At 38.7% G+C, this 21,350-nt stretch overlaps 1 protein-coding gene across 2 annotated transcripts in view; it reads left to right on the top strand.

Moving 5' to 3' along the window:
- Positions 1 to 21,350, top strand: part of LOC311521392 (uncharacterized protein) — a 351,557-nt gene that overhangs the window by 175,291 nt on the left and 154,916 nt on the right. Inside the window, exon 4 of one of the 2 annotated variants that reach the window (XR_014711881.1) lies at positions 3,005 to 3,219. The exons of the other annotated variant lie outside the window; for it this stretch is intronic. The gene's annotated coding sequence lies outside the window, so the exon portion shown is untranslated. Of the gene's footprint in view, positions 1 to 3,004; positions 3,220 to 21,350 lie in introns of those variants that run through there. 2 annotated transcript variants of the gene reach the window in all.

The raw sequence follows: 21,350 nt of genomic DNA, 5'->3' as shown, positions 1-21,350 counted from the left end.
ATAAGGATTTTGATAGCTGATATCTGAAGAATGATAGTAATCTGACATTTGTTTATTACAGAGACAAGGTGGGTGAGGTAGTGTTTTTCATTGGACCAACTTCCACTCTACTCTGCACTGTATAAGGCTTCAATTGAAAAACTTTGTTCAGTTCTGGGCACCACACTTTGGGAAAGATGTGGGCAAATTGGAGAAAGTCCAGAGGAGAGCAACAAAAATTACTAGAGGCCTAGAAAACATGACTTATGAGGAAAGATTGAAAAAATTGGGTTTGTTTAGTCTGGAAAAGAGAAGACTGAGGGTGGACATGGTAACAGTCTTCAAGTATGTAAAGGATTGTTATAAAGAGGAGGGTGATAAATTGTTCTCCTTATCCACTGAAAACAGGACAAGAAGTAATGGTCTTAAATTGCAGAAAGGAAGAGGTACATTAGACATTGGGAAATACTACCTAACTGTCAGGGTATTTAAGCACTGGAACAAATTACTTTGGCAGGTTGTGGAATCTCCATCACTAAAGGTTTTAAAGAACAGGTTGGACAAACTACCTGTTAGGGATTGTCTAGATAATACTTAGTGCAGGGGACTGGACTATATGACCTTTTATTGTCCCTTCTAGTCTTACATTTCTATTATTCCCTTCATCATCCTTGGAAATAAATTGAAATACACATTTTATATTACTATGTAAGCTAGAGCTAGTTGGAAAATTTCAGTGAAAATGTAATTTTCCAGAGTCGTCCTCCTCTCCCCCCCCGCCCCCCATTTCTCAGCTAATTGTAATATAAACATTTCCAGGAAAACATGGGAATTAAAGCTGTGCGAAATATTGGCACCGAAATGAAAAAACAGTTGCATTTTCCCCTGTATCATGTTTGTGTCAACTCCTTGAAAATGTGGTGTAATATGACAGTTTTCACATCAAGAATTTCATTGAAGTGGAAAGCAAAATTCCACTGTCTCCCACCCGAACTTGAAGTCAGTAAAGATTTCAGTATTATTTATTTGTATTGCAGTGGTACCTGGAGGCCCTAGTCCTAGGCATTGTACAGACACATAAGAAGCCATCGCTGCCCTGAAGACCATACAATCTACTACTATTTGTCTGGTGGTTTTGTTTGGTTTTTTGGGTGATGTGCTGGCTGTGTTTATCACATGGGTGTGAAGTCGCATGGTATTTCTTCAGAATTCCTGATTGCTGGAGCCTATCTCACATGATCACGAGGTAGTTATCTAAGGATAGGGTTGCTAATTTTGGTTGGACGTATTATGGAGATTTAATCAAATAACCTAATGTTTAATTAAAGATTAATCTTTAATTTCTGGAGACTTCAGGCCAATCCTGGAGGGTTGGCGACCCTATCTAAGGTGGGTTATCAGAAGCCATTTTAGTTTTTTGTCTCAGGCCTCTTGCAGGAGGAGATACATTCTCAGAAGATGACACATCAGTGGGAAGGTTGAGGTGTTCTCAGTAAGCCACAGAGGAGTAGCATTTTAACATAATTATTATTTAAATATTGTACAGTTCTATGACAACAGCAACCAGAGCTTGATGTTCACTCCACTGTGCAGCCCAAAGCCCTGCCTCACAAAATGGAGGATGACTATTGGTTACCGCAGCTACACCCACATCGTTACATAAGAATTGCAGCTACTCTGTAGGGGGGGGGAAAGGTCTTGCCATTCACCAATGACTCTGCATGTTGTAACACAGCACTGCTGCTCCTCCTCCCAGTGCAGAAAGGTAGCACTGGGTTCGGGAAGAGGGTGGTGGGTAGACAAAAGGAGGGCACATTTGCCCGTAATCTCAGTTTGAACAGGACAGTCCTACGTTCTTTAATTTTGTCTCAGGCTCCCCAATCTGCCCTCTCCCAGGACTCAGAGAATTTTGGTGCCAGTTCATTCAGTCCACCCCAAAAGGGCTGTTGCTCTTCTATAGCTAAGACTGGTAGAAGCTGCTTCTCTTGCTACATCCCTGCTGGCTTTCTTTCTCCCTGATCTAAGAACTTTGCTGCAGGGAGAAGGCAGGGGAGCCTCACTCACTTCCCAAGCAACAGCAGGAACAATTTCAGCTTCCTTTTGCAGTGCTGGTAGGTGCTTGTGTACATATTTGAGGTATGCCTGTGGTGATGGCACCTTATGATAAATACTTATCAAGTACCTCTGTCCAGCTCATCTGCCCACTAATCCATATGCCCTCTGATAACTTCCATGATTACATGTCTTAGTGACTTCAAACATCTACTATTTAAAAAATAAAACAAACACCCCTCCCATGACACTGCTGGGGAACTGTTTCATTTTTTTAAAATCCAAATGTGGAAATTTTCTCCCCCAAATTACATTGTCCCAATGCCCAGAAAGCTACAATGGTCAGTGTTCAATTTTGGCTCAGTGACACATTTAAGATATTCATAAAACAATTCTTTATAGTAATATATAGGGTAGAGTTCCAGTCAGACTCCAGTTTGTTTCTGGCTCTGGTAGAGTCAGAGAAAGGGAAATTTAATATCAGAGATTTAAATATCAGAAAGCTATATATGGTGTTACTTACGGATTTTAAAAATCTATTATTTGTCATTTTTCTCTCTTCCTAAAGCCTGTAGAGTAGCGTTTATGATACTATCAGATCCTGGCCTTGCAGGCAGAGGGGTACAAAAAATTAGTACCATGTAAGATATCTAAAATATCTTTTTATATACATATATTTTTTTAAATTCTAATATATACCTTGCATGTTTTTTTCCTCCATAAAATATGTAGCATATGCAGAATCCATGATAGTGTGTTATGACGTTGAGGTTTTATTGTCACTCATTTGTGATATTACTCATTTGTGGCTTTACAATACATGAGTCTTGTGGCTGTCCCAGAATAATACATATAAAGCCATTATACCACAGCATTTTACATTATCTCTGTATAATACATTTACAGTGTGCATATAGAGCATAGTGTATATATTATATAATTAATAGGTGTGTTTATTTTTTCTTCTCCACAGACGAGCAGTGACAAAGATGGCAGCTATCTTACGTCTGCTACACATTTCACAAACATGAATTTTTGCACAAAAACAGTGCTCTGTACATACAAGTAAATGGATGTGTAAAAATCCATTGACCAGAAATTTCATGGAAATGTGAATGTTACAGGCATGCAATTACATTACACAGAATAAAGAATTTTTCAGGCAAAACTTTTGCACTTCCCACCCCGCCCAAAGTCCTTGGCATCCTGAACTCAGTGACCAAGAACTTGAATGTGTGCAGAGTCTGACTTGCCCAGTTATATATAGACAGGGCACTGTGATGAAGGTTGCCATAGTCACTGCCGTGTCTTCTCTGTAGAGAAATGGAGGACTGCTGTCTCTAGATCTGTCATTTTAATAATTTTCACATGCACTAAAAAAAAAAAATCACAAAATTATTTTAATGGGTAATAAGATCACCCTCAAACATTAAACCTTAAACCCAAACTGCGATAGTGTGGGGCAGGAACTGCAGGAAAATGATCCATGAGCAAAGCTGTTATGGCTGGAGAAACAACCTGAGATTGCCCCATTAAGAGCATTAGACTTAATCCACCTCATCTGCAGCAAAATCACCATTTCTTAAACTAACAAGTGCTGTGAAACTAACTTTTCATACAAATGTGAAAAAAAAAGTGTCCTACTTAAAATGTCTGTCTTTAAAAAAAATGAGGAGAAGACCAGGAAATACAGATTATGTGAAGGGGATCTCATATGATGCCAGTTGAAAGGTAGCTGCTTTGTAGCAAGTATCAGGATATAAATAGATATGCTAGGTGAGCTTTAGTATTTAATTTAAATCTAATTTTATGAAAGATGAATTCCAAGGGGTAATGTTGAGGAGTATACTTCATTTTTTCCTCAATATGCCAAATCTTCCATTTTTCTGGTCTCCGGGGGTGACATCATTATCTGTTTTCTTGTGTGTACTTTCTGATCTGGCAGTAAGTACAGACATTCCTTTAAATTCCTTTGTGATACAAGTTGGCAAGTCTAAATAGTTAATTCATATATATCAGATTGGTAACTTTCATTCTAAATACAGTATGCTGAACTTTGTCTGTTTTTTGTCACTGACTCACTTGTCTAAATCTATTGTAGTTACAATCATTGTATAAGGTTTGTGTGTATTCCATTTAATTATTGGAATATCCACTATGCACCCAAATAAGGGATACATATCATTGACACTTTGCAATGTCTATTATAAAGTTTTGATGTGTAATAAGAAGTTGTAATTGAGTTGGGAGACTTCATGCTCAAGTCAAAACATTCTTTAAAATACTTTCCAAAGACATTCAGGCAAATGATGCATTAAACTTAGATAACATGAAATAGTGTAGTGTATGTCTGGGTGTAATAACTAGAAACAAATGCAATACTGAATTAGCATGTGCTTACCACTGGTGAACAGAATTTACCTACCCAATCTAAGTACTAATATTGCACTCCTTACCAAAGTATCTGGTTGCCTCATCCCATCATCTGTCACTGAAAAATATTTTGCAGAGAAATAAGAACACTGTTGCAAGATAGATGTTCTTAAACTGTACTACAATGAATCAAACATTGGTTATTTAAGAGTCAGGCATGCAAGAATTAAGAAGACTGGAGTCCTTAGTTCACCCTGTTGTGCCAAACAATGAAGAAATTATCCTTTTCAGAGGGTTTCACACAACTGGTAAATAATTCATACTGCTCTAAAAATACCACTAAAATTAGGGGCTGTGTACATGTATTGATGCAAGTAATTAGTGCATGGTTTGTGTGATATTGTCACACTGTCCAGAGTGGTTTACGGCCATGAGTGCCAGCCTCACAGTAGGCTGTCAAAAAGCAGGGCGGACACCCCAAACTGGTTGTATGTTCTATATTTAGATGTCACCAACCCAGGAACAAATGTGAAGACCAGAATGCTGAAGATTCAAACACAAGAAATACTTCTATGCATTAATAAAGTTAAAATATGACAGTTATTTTGGCTGTGTGTTGTAAAACCTTTTTTACTTTCAGGCTGAGCAAAATGTGTGTGTGACGGGGTTGGGACTTACCACCACGGCGCCTCTTGCTGGTGACTCCGGGAATTAGCTCAGTCCATGTGGAGCGCCCTCCGCTGGTGGTGTCCCATCCGTCTCTCACCCTCCGTTGGTGTCTGGACCCACATTGCTCCCCACTCAGCAGCATCCTCTTCAGGACATTGCCCTCTGGCAGTGCCCCTTAGTCCACGTTCACCCCCTTCTGGATGGGGGCTAGAAAGAGGGAGGTGTGTTTAACAGCAGTCTCCTGGTTCGCCCCTGCCACAGTGTCCAGCCACACCCCAAAGTCTAACCCCTTCCCTCAGGGGTCTGGTGCAGTCCGTTATGGCCACTTCCCATGGCCAGGTACAAGATAAGGGGCAAAAAGTGGGAGACTCAGGCCCACCCACTATTCTGGGTCCCAACTCAGGGAGACTCAGGCCCACCCACTATTCTGGGTCCCAACTCAGGGACCCTCTAGCGACAGCCTCCCTGCCATCCTTCTCTCCCTGGGTCACTTCCCCTCTGACCCCTTTGCACCCTCTAGTCCCTTCTGGTCGGGGCCCACACTCTGGCAGGTGGCCGGGCCGGGCCCTGCCCATCTCCATGCTCAGGAGACAAACATTCCCTGCTGGAAGTCCAGGAGAGACTGAGTACGCCTCTCATGGGCAGCCTTTATATAGGGCTGAGCCCAGCGCTGATTGGCCACCTCTTGCTCAGCCTGTTTGGCTCTCTAACAGGCCCTCCCTGATTGGTTGCTGCCTTGCGCAGCCGCTCTGGCCTGCTGTAGCCCACTCTCACAGGGGGGTGGGGCACACGCCCCACCACAGTGTGCCTTTAGGTGGCTTAAATGTATTGTTATTTGTTATTATTATTAATATATCTGATGTACATCCTGGATATACAAGAGAGACTATAGCTGGAAAAATCTGAACAGTATGCATGGACACTGTCCATTAACAATTATTATGATATACAAATATAGGACCTAATACAGGATTCTTCCTACTGACATGAGCTTTGAATGAGGCACAAAAATATCCCCCCTTTTTTTGCATTTGTGTAGAAAATAAAAAGGCCAAAACAAAAATAAGCGCACTAATATGAAAGCAGTCTTACAAAGCGCAATGGGAAATTAAACAAGAAAAATGAATCAGTCTGCAGAATGCAGGCTGTGCAGTGTTGCTATTATGCTGCAGAACAGTAAACAAAGAGAATAAATCAATATACTATCCAAAACTAAAAGTGGGTGTTGAAGAGGTTGTGTTAATCATATGTCCAATCTTAGCACACAGTAAGATCTGAGATTACTACAGTTTTTCCCTATACTTAAAATAAGAACTCTCAATAGACACTTTGTGGTTACCATTTGCCTAATGTTGACTTTTTAATAGCTTCTGCTTGGTATCTGTACAGGAAAGTGTTTGTTTATGAGAATTTAGGTAAATGAAGTTTGCATGCAAAGTAATCCAGAAGATTGGCTCTGGCAGGGGTGTACCATTGTGTCGCTTTCCTGAATAAGGGAAAAAACTAGTCAAAATCATCCATGTAGTAATAGGATGCAACACCACTGTCTTACTCTGGGGTTAAATCTGAACCATTATGCCCATGAAATTATGAAATTCCTTGAAGCTGTTTGTTGTTGAGGTTTTCCCCCCTGCCTAGACGAAGGATATTTTAAAAAAAACAACCCTGTTCATTTACAGGCGGTACTGTAAAAGACAATGACTCTAAAATGAAAAACGCTTATCATAAATGTGAGGTATTTTTGCAATATTTTGTTACTGGTTATCCATATGAGTGAAATGTGAAGCACGTCAAATGCATACTTTTTTACCCCTACTGTAATGACACCAGCAATACGGGATAACAAACTGTAAGCTTGCAGTGCAACAGAACAGCTTAGGTGATTTACCACAGCCTGCAAGCAGGCGTGGGAAACGCCTCCCACTTCACAGACATGCCACACACTGTTTCAGTGTGGAACAATTGAGTATATTGTCTTGCTTGGCTGTTAAATTCAATGTTTGGAAGCATCCTAATTATCTATTCAAAATGTTTTACGCTGATGCTGTGGCAAAATCTGTACAAGCCTTTTGCATGTCTGCGTATGCAACACTGTGGTGCTTCTCCTCTTGTACTACCATAGACAACCTTCCCATTACATCATTTAGCATATATTTGTAATATTCATTGTGAATTTTTTTTTCAAATTATCAGTTGACACTATAAGTATAATCATAAATGTGATTCTGAGAATGATAGTCCCTCTTAAGAAAAGGACTTTGGCAAGGAAAGGCATCTTAAATTAATAGAAAAAGGCTTAAGTCTAGGCCCAGAGATGAGCACTGGCTGAATGCTAACTGTGGGATTTGGAAGATCAGATCTGCAAGCCATGGCAGCCGCCAGATTTACAGTAAGAGTCAGAAATTAGAAGTGTCTTCTTACTGCCATTGAAGTCAAAAGCAAAACTCCCATTGACGTCAGTAGAGCAGAATTGTGTCTTAGAAAAATTTTGGCATTCCTCATGGCGCTCTGAAATCACCAATATTTTCATCATTTTCACTTTTGGCATTTTTTCCTGTGATAGTAAGACAAGGCCCCAACCATGTAATTACATGGAGATCAATAATATTGGCAAGTAACAGGCATTTTGGTAACTTTAAAAATGTGATAGGCCCGTGAGTCACGTGGACCACATGTCTGACAGTCACAAATTTCCACTGCAAGGTTATTTCTAAATGGCAGTGCCAGTTCTTCTGAGTAGACCAATTACAACGTGGCGGTTTTTTTTTTTAGGAGCAGAGGAAAGTATATTCCAGTAAAAGATATTTCTGTGTGATCTAAGGGATGTGGCACTGAATTCCTTTGTTGCTGCCCATGTAAAAACTGCCACAGAAACATAAAATAATGAGGGCTGTCGATTAATCACAGTTAACCACACGAACTAAAAAAAATCAATCGCAATTAAAAAAATTAATAGCACTGTTAAACAACAGAATAGCAATTGAAAAAAATATTTGGGGTGCTTTTCTACATTTTCAAATATATTGATTTTAATTGCAACACAGAATAAAAAGGGTACAGTGCTCACTTTATATTATTTTTTATTACAGACATAACTGGGAAAGGCCTTTCGTGGAGGGTGACATACTAAATTAAAGATTAACTAATTTAGTTTTCCATCGAAAACAATATTGACCAGGACAAGGCAGAAGCCACAGAAGTGCATCAAATGAAAAACAAAAACAAATAAAAATAGACTGTACTAACATTAAACACTTTTGTATAATTATTGTCTAAACTACAGGAGTCTGAAATCATCTTGGTGGTGTCAATATTAGTAACAGCCCTCCTCTGAAAAGAAACTGCTAAAATGGGTTTTTTTCCCTCCTGATCAGATGTGCTCAGTTTACCGGCAAAAAGATATCAGCCATACAAATTTAGTTAGACTCAAACTAAGAAATTAGTTTTTTACGTTCTTGAATATCACATATAATATAGGTTCCACAGGTGAAATTATGCCTTCACTGACACCTGTGCATCCTCACTTTTTTCAGATTGTCTTCACTAACATCTGTGTAATCATCGTCTCTGGTGGGTTTGTCCAGGTGTAACTGGTTGATGATGCACCAGATGGAATAGAATTTAGCAGCTTACTTGTGTTGTCTCTTCAGGGCAAACAGGAATAAAAAATAGTTGCTGAAGTATTCAGATGTGGCTGTATACCTATAGAGATTGGATCAGTTGATTAAGAAGGGTGGTGCCAGTTTAACACTTTTGAAAAGAACTATACTTAGAAAAATATTACTACTTTATTATAAAAATATGAAAATAAATTTCTTCTTATTTACATAACACCTTTGATTCCAAAGAATCCAGAAGCACTCAATAAAATATATACTATTAGATACAAGAATCACTTCACCCTTCCCTGGGATGAAGGTTGGTAGTCAAGCAAACACTGCACTGGAATATCATGGAGGTGATACTTGGGCAACAGACAAACGGGCAACCTCGTATTTTTAAGAAAAGTACCATTGAAATCTTTAGTGACATTTTAAGGCCTTATGTGAAAGACCACATGCACAGGAAACTGCATGTAACTTGATCTCCGCAAGGCTGAATTAGCATTGCTGGGAAGTCTACATCCTTCAAATCTGAGGTTTAAACTCACCAAAACAACCACCTGGAAATAATGCCTTGTATACTATCACTAAAATGCTGGGTGCTAAAGTGGTAACATACAATGTGGACTACAAAATAGAGTGGTTAAATCAGTCTTTATAGTAAAATGGCCTTCTCTGCAACCATGTATCTAATTTTACAGGGAGTTACGTGTTTATATCAAGGGGAGAATAGTCTCCAAGTTCAGTTCTCATAAATAGTTGTTAGATCTTAGCAGCATTAGTAAATACAGTCCAAGCATCTTATCTGGGCTAAACTGATCAAAATCATTTTGTCAGATTTTTGATACATCAGTTATTGGTATTGAACTAGAGTCTATCCACTGTCCAATTGTAGACCCCGATTTTGCAGCTGTGCAGAGCCCCACCAACAGTGAGGCTCTGCCTGGGCATAGGGGTCTGTCTGCACAAATCTAGTGCAGGATCAGGATCTTAGTTCTAAGCAATAATATCAAAATACCATTTCTGGCATCTGTGTTGTATTATATAAATCCCCGCCCCACTCCTGGCAAATCTAATTGCTTTACTTAAAGTAGGACTTGCTCTTGCTATCTTAATAAAAGATGAAATGCCTATGTCTAAAAACAGGGGGGTTAAACTAAAACTCATGGTCTGTCTGCACTGTGAAATCTGCAGGTATTAATCCCAGTGAACAGTGCAAGAAGAAATTTTGCCCAGAGCACTGCAAAAGAGTGGCATTCAAAGCATGGAACTTTTTGTGTTTTTTCACATGATCTAGTGAAGAAATGTTTAAAGTGTCCAGTAAAGGCAACTTTACCCCCTCCCCCATCCCCTGAAAAAATAACAATACTAACAGGTGAAAATCATAGGTACAATATTATCTGCAAATTAATATAGACAAAGAAGTAACAGCAGCTGGGATAGGTGGGAGTAAGAGGAGATCTGGTTATTTAGGGGGTTGGGGGAAGAAATGTACCTTGCTATTAATTAAAATGTACAGAGGGATCTATAAAGTATGTAATATGTTGGAGGGGATAACACTGTATTCAGCATTTCTAGCTTTGATACTATACATTTGGAAGTTTTCTTTGAACTGTACTTATATCTTAGATTGGTCAGGGGAAACATTTCCCTTGATTAGACTGCTTGCCCATACTCTCAAAATCTATTTTAAGTGGTATCCACTGTTTGTAGAGAAGAATGGTATAGCTTTCTTCTTGGCCTTCTCTGTTTCCCCTCCAGCTTGGAATTTAAAGCAAGACAGTTGGTTCCATACTATGCTGTGGCTTGAAGCTCTATTCCTTTGTGAAGCCAGCCTGACTGGGACTGAGTAAATAATCACTGGTGGGATCTGGTTTGGTTTTGGTCTGTTCCCGTCACCTCAAAGATATTTTTGTTTAAATTCTAACTTCAGTTTAATGGACAAGTTAAAAGTTAATACGTAATTCACCATTATTTACAATTTAGTGAACTAATAAAATTAACTAAATGAGTAAGAGTAGATCTTAGTAAGCTAGCAAAGGGCTTATAAAGTAACTGAGTCAGACTGTCTGAACTTTATGTGGGGGAGTATGCAAGATGCCTTCTTTCCCTTGTATAGTCCATGCAAGAGCCAGCATATGCTCTGCACTTATGGGACCAAAGGGACTGTTCCCTCCCTCGTGAATTTGAGGGGGAACGAGCACAGTGCCCTGAAAGAGACAAGGAGGCTATGGCACCATGCAATGGGATATGCACAGCGGGGTCAATAAGCTGCACATCATGAAGGAGATTAGCAGTAGGGGTGCTTCTCTTTCACTCCAGGGAACTCCGAGAAGTAGTCTTCCCCAAAGATAGGCAAAGGATAGGAGAATGGAAGCATTATTATCCCCATTTTACAGATGGACAGCTAGGCAGAGGGAGATTACATAATTCCAAGATCACCCTGGAAATCTGTAGCAGAGCTGGGAATTGAACAGAGATCTTAAATCGTATATGAGTGCCTTTAACCCAAAGAGCATCCTTCTGTTTCCACTGCAAAAACCTGGGGCAGGTCTGTGCTACATAGTGTTGTGCACTGTTTTACAGTTGCAATATTTATTTTCAGAGGCGGCTATATTGCAGAGGTGGATGAAGCAATCCCTGTGTGTAATTTTTATATCCGTTTGTTGTTTATGTTCTTTAGTTTCTTTTGGGATGAAAGGCACTATAAAAAATGCAAGATCATTCAATAAGAATTTCTAAAGTGAGAGCCTGAAGTTAGGCTTCTAGGTACATATGTAGGCTCCTAAGTGAGTAACCTGATTTTGTGCTTGTGAGCTCAGCAGTTTGAAAATCTTGACCGTTATCTTTTCGCTTCTGCCTCGTTTGCTATATCTTTCTACCTTAGTGAAATTCTAGTACACCTCTCAGTACTGTATCTAGCTACTGAGAATGAAAAAAGGGAGAGGTCAGGAGTTATAGCAGGGAAGGCTAAGAAGAATTCAGGGAGAGATGGTAGATAGAACAGGCTCTGATTCCTTGGCGTCGATGAGCCTTAATTGATGTCGGCAACAGACTTAAAGATCTTGTGGAGCGAGTTACACTGAGTCTGGACTCAAAGCTAAGATGTAAACAGCTTTGTCTGAAAGAACTTCTCGGAAAGCGCTCTTATTGCAAAGCAGCAAATGTGACTGCTGTGCAACAATCAACTGTTTCTGCAAACGTTGGTGAAACTCTTTCTTTCATGAGCCATATGAAATTTCACATTATGCTCCTGTGGCCGGATTTTCAGAGGTTCTGAATATCCATTGTGAGTGCCCCAGCCTATCTTCTGAACATCATTCATGACATCTTAAATGGATGTATCATTTTCTTTTCTTTGCCTGCCATAAGATCTCACCTTTGCAGCCCTTTAAAAAGGGAAAGAGGTCAGGAGTTATAGTAGGAAGGTTTAAGGAGAATGCAGTGAGAAATGGTGAATAGCACAGGCGCAGATTCCTGGGATTGTCCGCCACAAACTATTGCTTAAAAACAAAATAAAAACCTACAGAGTAACTGTGATTAGCTGGCCCAAGTGAACTATAAATTTGTGTTAGAATAGCAGACTTTTCTGATAGTTCTTCCCCTTTACAGTATACATTAACTATGATATAAATAAATAGCTATGGATTATTTGAGTACTTGTCCAGTTTGCTGTTGGTTAAATGACCCACGTTTTCCTCTAAGCAGTAGTGCTGCTACTCTGTAAGAAGCTAACAACATCCCATTGGTGAAATTCATCCCATTGTAAGGCATTTAAGAACTGCATTAGGCATCATGGTGCCCCTGTGTACTAGAGTGGATTTCACCCTTACAAAGCTGAATCGGGCTCTCTGCTTTTACTTGTATTTTGCCAAATTTACCTTCTAACCATCTTCCCAGACTTTAATAGTGCTGTGAGGAATTTTATGGACACTTTTAAAGCCTTATGCAACCCTTTAAAATTGTATCACGGATCATTTTGTGGGGAAACCATTGAAAAAACATTAAAAATGAGACTTTTTTCTTATTGAAATGGCCTTCTTAAAATCCGTCTGTACACTTACTCTTAAATTTTATCACAATAATTTTTTTAATGAGTAGAAGGAATGTGCTGCCTTTACGTTAATGCTAAATAAAGCATTTTCCCCAACTCCTTTGTAGGTCTGCAGAAATACATGGTAATTCCCTCTGGACCAGGAGTCATAATAATTTGCCTTCAGTCTTCATCCCTGATTTTATCACCGTGGCAAAACACTGCCAAATTTCTGCAACACTGATGTAGTCATTGCAAACAGCATTGATCTAGACAGGTCAGAGGAGGACAGACATACCTTTTCTTCTTCTCATATTTGCCTTGTTGTATGCTTTGGCCCAGCACTAATTTTAAACATTGCAAACCCAGATGAAATAGAATCAACAATCTAATCAACAGTGATGTAAGTGAGAAAGGATTTAAAGACCAAGTAAAAAATCAGAAAACTGAAATGTATGCCATCTGAGTGAGTTAAATTACAAAGTAAATATCAGTGGGTTTTCGTGGAATGGTTGGACTGTTTCTTCACTTGTCATTTCAAGGAAAGTTGAATTTCATTGGCTAGCTGGTGGCGGTTGTTTTTAATAGAAGGCTATGTGCCTGATCCTGCAAGCTGCTAAGTGTCCTTGGCTTCCAGTAAAGTAAATGGAAGTTGAGGATGCCAAGCACCTTTGCTTGAACTCAGCCTAACAGCATGTTGTGGAGGCTGTTTTCTGCTTGCCTTTGGAGGTTCCTTATTGGCAGACTTTGCCTAACCTGTTTTTGAGTTAGCTACACTATTGTCTTTGACTGCTGATGCCAATTGGCAATGAACCACTTTCATACCTCACTAAATTCACTCTAAAGCTTTTAATTCATGGTCATATTATGGTTTGGGGTGGGAGGTGGAAGATGCTCCTCACTTCCTCATCCAAACTCTGCAATCTTGTTGCAGTAATTTGTGTGTACATTATGCTCTAAGGTCACAGAAAAGTGCTGTTTTTTCCCGGTGCTCCAGATCATCTACAAACTATTCCAGGTGCTGCTTGCATTTGTATTTATTATGAAAACGTGGGAGCAATTATAAAATAGTTGTGTATCATATGTGATATAATGAAGGCTTTGAACATATTCTGCAAAACATCCTTAACTGTTCTTTCTTACCAGCCTGTTCTTTAAAGCCAAATATTGAAAAGGATACAGATCTTGGGCCATGGACCTCCAGTCAGTTGCACACATACATACAAGTAATCTCATTGAATTCAGTGTGACCACTCTAGTGTGTGAGTGCTTGAAGGACCAGGCCTTAATTTTTTATAATTGAAATGTTAATATTTTCCCAGTGCAAGTTTGAATGTGTAGGATTGAAGTTGGAGGCTGACATGGCAGAAGCTGAGGGCTCTAAGGTGACACTGCAATCTGCTTTAGGGTGAGGTATCGGCATACTTTGCCTTGCTCTTTTTCATCTCTTTGCCCAAAACATTAATTTGCATAACAAGCTCAAATGGAAGCAACTCCAGGAGCATCTGAGGGTAAAATAAAAGGGCACTAAAGTCATGAGGAAAAATGCAAAGGAACTCCGATTCCCCACCAAAAATATTCTTCTCATCTACATTAAAAAATGCATCCCACTGGTATGTTATTTTGTCTCCTTCACAAAACATGATTTTATCATCTTCTCTCTTACTGTATGCGTTAGTTTGGTCTTTTTCTGTGCTGAAAGATGAGCCCACAACTAATCTATGCAAGTGAAGTACCCCATCTGTAACTGTTATTGAGAGTGAGACCTTTTCAAGGCCATTACAATAAAAGCCTTTGGTATCTTTTGTCCCTTTATAAGAATGTGTAAGGACAATGATCATTTAAAAAATAGTACTTTAATATAGACACATCCTGTCCCAAAGTGTAATTTAGTAAAATTCTAATACAGTTCACTAGAATGCAACTAAATTACATTAATTTTGGACTACTGTACATTATTTACTCTAGGTTTGCAGTTATGTCACAATATTTGGCTGCTGAAGCTCAAGAGGACTTTAATAGATGCAATTTCTGCTTTGTCTTTTGCAAATTCTCAAACTATTTTAAGATGGTGCACTTTTAAAGATTCTCAGATACTTTTATGTTGTTTCCATGCTTTTATTGTGGCTTTTTAGGTAAAGAAATGTGATGAAGGAAGATGGTTGTTCCCTGACGCATTCTACATTTTGTGTCTGTCAAGTGCTTTTCTAAAGTGTTTTTTCCCAGACTGTGTGTTTTGCATGGGTGGGACAGTGGGTCATTGTTAGCCTGTTAGACACAACTCAGTTTGAATACCCTTCAGTAGTTTGTGAGGCAAGTCAGCTCTATTTGCATTTGTTCCAGTCACAAAGGTTTATAGGTCAGCAAAGGCTGGCTGGAAAAATTCAACATGCCAATGCACTATTCTTTTATGGTTGTCAGGAATTTAAACATGCTGGTTTTTATATTTCTTCTTGGTCATGAATATATGATAGCACAGTCTGAAGTTGCTTTGTTTCTTGTGAGCTTGGTACCAGCTGGGACTAAGATGGAGGACGTGACTTGATGCCAGCTTCCCTCCCCCCGCCCATTTCTTCTTTTGCCTACACTAATCAGCAGCACATAGAATGTCAGTACGTCTGGAGGCAGTGAGAGGGCAGTGCTCACCAGTACACTATATTACAGCTGAATAAAGGATAACATTTGTCCTTTCAGAAGACATTGCACTAGTTTAATCTCCCTTCTATTATTTCCACTTTGTATTTAAATACATGCAGGTTACATCCCGAAGTGTTTCCTGTTCACCTAGGTACAAAAGCTGCATTCATCTCATCCTTTCTGAAATGACAGAGTAATAACAGATATATTCTAAAAATTAACATTCTAACAATAATTCACACTGCTACGTCCGTAACATCAAGTTAGCACGTAGCACACGAAGATGTTTAATTAAAATGATTTTAGAGTATGATATAACCAATTGCCTGATCTTGAGAAAATGGCTTGCAAGCAGATATTTCCAACGCAAATGTAATAAAATAGCATCTGCCAGAATGCAGCATTCGTTTGTTTGTTTTTTCACAGTGCCAGTTTTAAAGGATGTTTAGTCTTTAACAGAAGTGACAGTCTTATTTTTTTATTTTAATAAATGTGTCTTTTACACCCCATAATTTGATTTAATTTTCGAACACATTTTGAAGGGAAGGTCTCTCAAAGAGACTGGCGTCTAATATCTAGGGGAGCTCAGGCAAAGTTACAGTATTTCCATTAGTTTGATTGTTAAATAAACTCAAGTTGAGCTTATTGATTTCAGTTACAAAGGTTGTTCATCTCATGACTGTATCTGGAGTTTTGAGATTTTTTTTTACAATTGTATAAAAATGTGCCAAACCTGCTTTAAATGATCTCATTTAAATGAGAACTGTACCCCCTCCCCCTTTCTGTTTGAAAGAAGTTTTCTGCAAGATATAGACTGTTTTGTGTAATCGGCTGCATAGACAAGGAAGGTTACATCTCTAAACTACTGAGACTGTGGCTAAATCTCATATTGATGCTTCCATTTGAAACAGCTAAGAAGACCCGTTTATATTTGAATGTATGAATTGCTGCCAGGTTGGTGCTGTCTTTCATGTTTATAGATTTAAATTCAGCACATGGCTTTAACTCTTCAGCTGCACTAGCTGCAAACAATTACTCCAGATAAATGTTGAGGTATGATCAGTTCATTGTCTTACCCATGCCAAGATACATGTGACCATTTAAAAATATGGTCAAGAGTATTCGTTTAAAATGCTACAGTTGATGGAACCCATGCAAATAACAAAACCATGTTTAAGATGGAAATTTGTACAAATACTAAACACTAGTCAGTTTTTGGCTGTTTTCACCTTGTTATCATGTACAGGAGCTCATTTCTAGAATGTGACCATGATTTTATTTTTAGAATATTTGTAACAATTTTCTTTGAACACTGAAAGGTGCATATTGCTTTTTTGACTTTAACATGCAGTAAGGGAACTTTTAAAAGTTTAAACTTAAATGTAATCATGCTCCAAACTCAAATTTGAGTCCTAGCTCCATCACTGGACAAATAAACATTTTATTCAGATGTAAGTGACTAGAATTCTGATGTTGAGGCCTCATAGGAAGTGTGTACTGAGTCTCATTGGCCCCAGCTACTATTAAAGTTGCTATATGGACATAGAGGCATAAGCTATTTTAAAATTTATAACTGCAGGCCTTTTACCCAGTCCTGATTTTTTTCTTATATTTACGAAATATTCCCATATTCCCAATTGTATGTTTCATCCTTATAAGGATTTGTGCTATAACACACTGTGATATGTGGATATTACTGTACCTTTGCTTGCAGCTATATTAAATCCCACAATAATTACCATGACTATGATAGTGCCTCTTCTTGTTATAATACTTAAAATGTGTGTTTTCTCCAACAAGGTATAGGGAGTAGAGTATTTCACATATGGTAAAATAGTCATTTCATTTACTAATAATTTAATTTAGCATTAGTTTTAGATTCACGCAAGTGGTGAGATAATCTGTAAAGTGTTCACTGTAATTAAAATGTGTTTTGCTAAATTAGAAAGTGTGTCTGCACAGCCACATATCCTTGCTATGGTTTTAAATATTTTTGTAATTGTGGGTGCAATTCAGGATGCTAGAGGCTCCTTATAACTAGCTTTTGAAATGGCTTGGGATCAAAAAGAAAAGAAATCCAGACTGCTATCCAAACACAAAAATAAACTTCTCTCTGCTCACATATTAAAAAATTGTCTCTTATTCTTTACTGTCTTTAGGACCATGAGAAGGGCATCAGTTGCCTTGGAAAGACCCCTCACAAATATTACATAAATGATTGTAAATCATATTTTTGTCTTAAGTCATTTTGATTCTACTGTGCAACCTATACTTTAGAAGTAGCTTTCTTTGGCTGGTTTCAGAGTAGCAGCAGTGTTAGTCTGTATCCGCAAAAAGAAAAGGAGGACTCGTGGCACCTTAGAGACTAAGAAATTTATTTGAGCATAAGCTTTCGTGAGCTACAGCTCACTTCATTGGCTGCATGCAGTGGAAAATATAGTGGGGAGATTTATATACACAGAGAACAGGAAACAATGGCTGTTACCATACACACTGTAATGAGAGTGATCAGGTAAGGTGAGCTATTACCAGCAGGCAATTCTTCTACTCTCAAAACTCAGAATAATTCCCACTCAGTACATCAGATTTGCCAAGGTAATAACTTGGTATTATTCTTTTTGTTTGTTTGTTTGTTTGTTTTAAAAAGACATATATACACATGTGTCTGTGTGTAAACTCTAGTGTTTTTAGAAATTTAAGGAAGCATTAATAGTGAATAGTTTTATATAATACAAAAAGTGTTGTTTCTTAACACACACCATTTTCTGGATTGGATCTGAAAAATACTTAATTTTTTAAGGCCCCTATATTGGAAAAACAGCTGTCATGTTCCTATCTCTCTCTCTCTCTCCATTAAGACAGATTCGGTCAGTTAAAAACTCCTGGATTACTGCTAAGTGAAGGCTAAAATTGAAGGCAGACACTGTTTGGATGCCTGAGTTGCAGCTGGGTGCCCTGGAATTAGCATATCATTCAGAGGTTGCCACCAATGCCAACAGAGTTTTTTTTAATAGGTTCACCCATGAGTGGAGGAAGGAAAGAACAAAACCTGCTCATTGTATTTCTTGTGCTGTAGAAAAGAGGCAAGAACAAAACACTTAAACATTTTAATATGTTTAGTTGAAAATGTATACCTTAAATGAAGTGTGTGTGTTTTAGAAACATCAGGAGAGACTCCATAGTTAATACTGTGTTGAGCTTTTTGCTTTTCCAGAGAACAAAATTAAAAAATCAGTCTTTTTTCCCCTAAATTTGGCCCTGACACTCATTCTTCCTTGTCTCCTTCCAACTAAATGACAAGATTCTTTGCTAACTCCAAATTTCACACACACATTGTTATCGCTTCTCAGAGGTAGGCAACTTTTGAAATTTTATCGTTAAACAAAACAAAAGTTATTTCCCTTATTCATCATAATGTTTCATAGGCATTAAGGAAAGCCAATGGATATCCATGTATTTACATGCTCTGGTGCAGCCAGTCTGTCTACCCAGCTCTGCTTTTCCCATATACCCCACTCTCCCTGACCCAGGAGAGGCCGTGGTCCTAGCCCGTATGCAACCTGGCTCTCCAGCCTAGTGTTCTGGCTCTCCTCAGCTCTGATATGGAGCCAGGTCAGCCTCTTTTTCTCTGCCAGCCTGGCAATCATAATTGCAGGTTGCTCATGTAGCTAGTGAGTGACCCATCCCAATTCTGATCCACCTAGTCTCCCGCAGACAATATGGGTCACTCGGGAGTCCTGAATAGCAAAGGTTTGGTGCAGCAGGGGCTACTCCATAGTGAACCATAGGGAGGCTCACGAGATGAGTATGTGTCTCTGCTGTGGAGATTTGAGCTATGTTTGACAAGCAAATTTGCTTGCTAGCCTCACCCTCTCCATGCCCCCACTGCTTTTGCTGGGATGTGGTGGGAGACTTGCAGGCAAATTTGGCTGACAAACATAGCTTAGATCTCCCCATTGTAGGCATACTCTCCATCTGACAAATCAGTGATTAACCAGAGAGGACCCTTGATCTGATGAACCATGGCGCACGTTGTTATATTTGCAGACAACTATGTTTTGAAAGCAATACACCCCACTCATCTTAGTGAGAAAATAATTCAGAAAAGCACAGGTGCACACCTGTAGTTGGTAAATGTCAATATTTTAATAGTGATCCCTGTAGAGAAAGAGTTATGTTTTCATTTCCGTGCATGTGGGTCTTGGACACAAAATTGAGCTGTGTATTTACACGAGACTTCACCCACAAATGTTTTGTCTGAATACTGCCATATTTGATCATTACAAAATAAGAAGTATATCTGAATGGGGTTTTTTTAATTGAATGTAAATGGTATGCTGGAAAGACTATACTAGCTTTGTCTTCTGCAATCTAAATTTTAAAACTTCTATGATTATGATACAGAAATGCTTTTAAGAGAGAATCTTGTCTCAATTCTTTAGAGATTGAAAACCTGAATTTTCCCAGCATTTGCTATTTGACATGCACAAAAATGCACAACTCAAATCAAATGGTGAAATGCAGCTATAATTAAATGAAGTATATACTTCAAACAAAAAAACATATATCACTTCAAACCTACATGCATATTCATACTTTGGTTGTATATACTTGGTACAGTATATTCTATACTTTGGTATGGAAAAAAATTAAGATTAGGCCTCTTTTTCAGGAGCTGTTGTGGAGAACAGTTCCCTTCAAATTGTTTTCTGTGTGAGACTGGATGGGCCTGCTTTTTTTTTTTTAATTTAATTTGATACAGTCAAAGGATGATGTAGGTAGAATAATAGTTAGATCTGGAAAAGGATGTCTTAGGCATAGCATTTATTTTCTGCTAATGAAGAAGAGACAGCCCTAAGGAACGATGGGTGGACAGGATTGGTACCATTGCAGCCCCATGGATTTAACTTTTTCACTTAAGAAGTTCTACCCTAATGTCAATTAGTTAGTACAGTTCTTGTTCTGTGTAATTTATGGCATCATAATGCTTTCTGTAAAGTACTGGGTAATAAAGAACTATTTATCCAGAATAATGAACTTGGGATGTGAGGGTGAGCCTAGTGCCTTAATGATATTGCATTGTGAAACACAGACATTCTGGGTTCAAAGCTTGAATGATTTGGATGGAAGGCGTTATTTTGTGGAAGAGCTTTGGTTGCTCCATTTGAGTTGTAAGCCTGCAGAGCAGGTCTCATGCTTGCAGTGAGTCTAGAATTCTTCCTTATGGGGTATAGAAGGACTAGTTCTGTGACCTGGTTAGATACTGGTTATCACTGTGGAGAGAATTGAAAATAGGCATGGAAAGATAGGGTAATGTGGCTTGTAAATGAATCAACAGTGCTGAAAGCGTCTGACCCTCCTTATTACTTATATATCTGTGGAACCCCAGATCCTTGTTCACAACAAGAGCTTGCTGCAGTATCTTCAAAAGGACCCCATTTGTGGGAAGGTAAAAGCACAGAGGGATTCCAAATGGTAGATGTGTAGGACAGGCGGGCATAGTAGTAAGTGAGGGCACCATCGTCCCTCGAAGTTTCATATTTTTAACTTTAGAAAGAAGCATTGCATTGATATTGCACTTGTTGTAGTTAGCAGATGTGTGTATGCCAGATGCAGAATTGAGTTAGATATTGTATATAGTACTCTTGGGGTTTTGTTTGACATATCCAAAGGATTTTCACTTCACAGGGAGAGTTGGTCCAGCACGTGGCCAGTTCTGATGTCTTTTGTACGCATTTTGGATGTCTGTGAAAGGGAAAAAGAAAAGGAGGACTTGTGGCACCTTAGAGACTAACCAATTTATTAGAGCATAAGCTTTCGTGAGCTACAGCTCACTTCCTCAGATGCATATCGTGGAAACTGCAGCAGGCTTTATATATACACAGAGAATATGAAACAATACCTATTCCCACCCCACTGTCCTGCTGGTAATAGCTTATCTAAAGTGATTTCCAGCACAAATCCAGGTTTTCTCACCCTCCACCCCCCCACACAAATTCACTCTC

This window comes from Lepidochelys olivacea (genome assembly GCF_965140295.1).
Source record: "Lepidochelys olivacea isolate rLepOli2 genome assembly, chromosome: 1".
Lineage (NCBI taxonomy): Eukaryota > Metazoa > Chordata > Testudines > Cheloniidae > Lepidochelys > Lepidochelys olivacea.
Note: the sequence above shows the minus strand (reverse complement) of the source record. Positions and strands in the feature narration are given on the sequence as shown.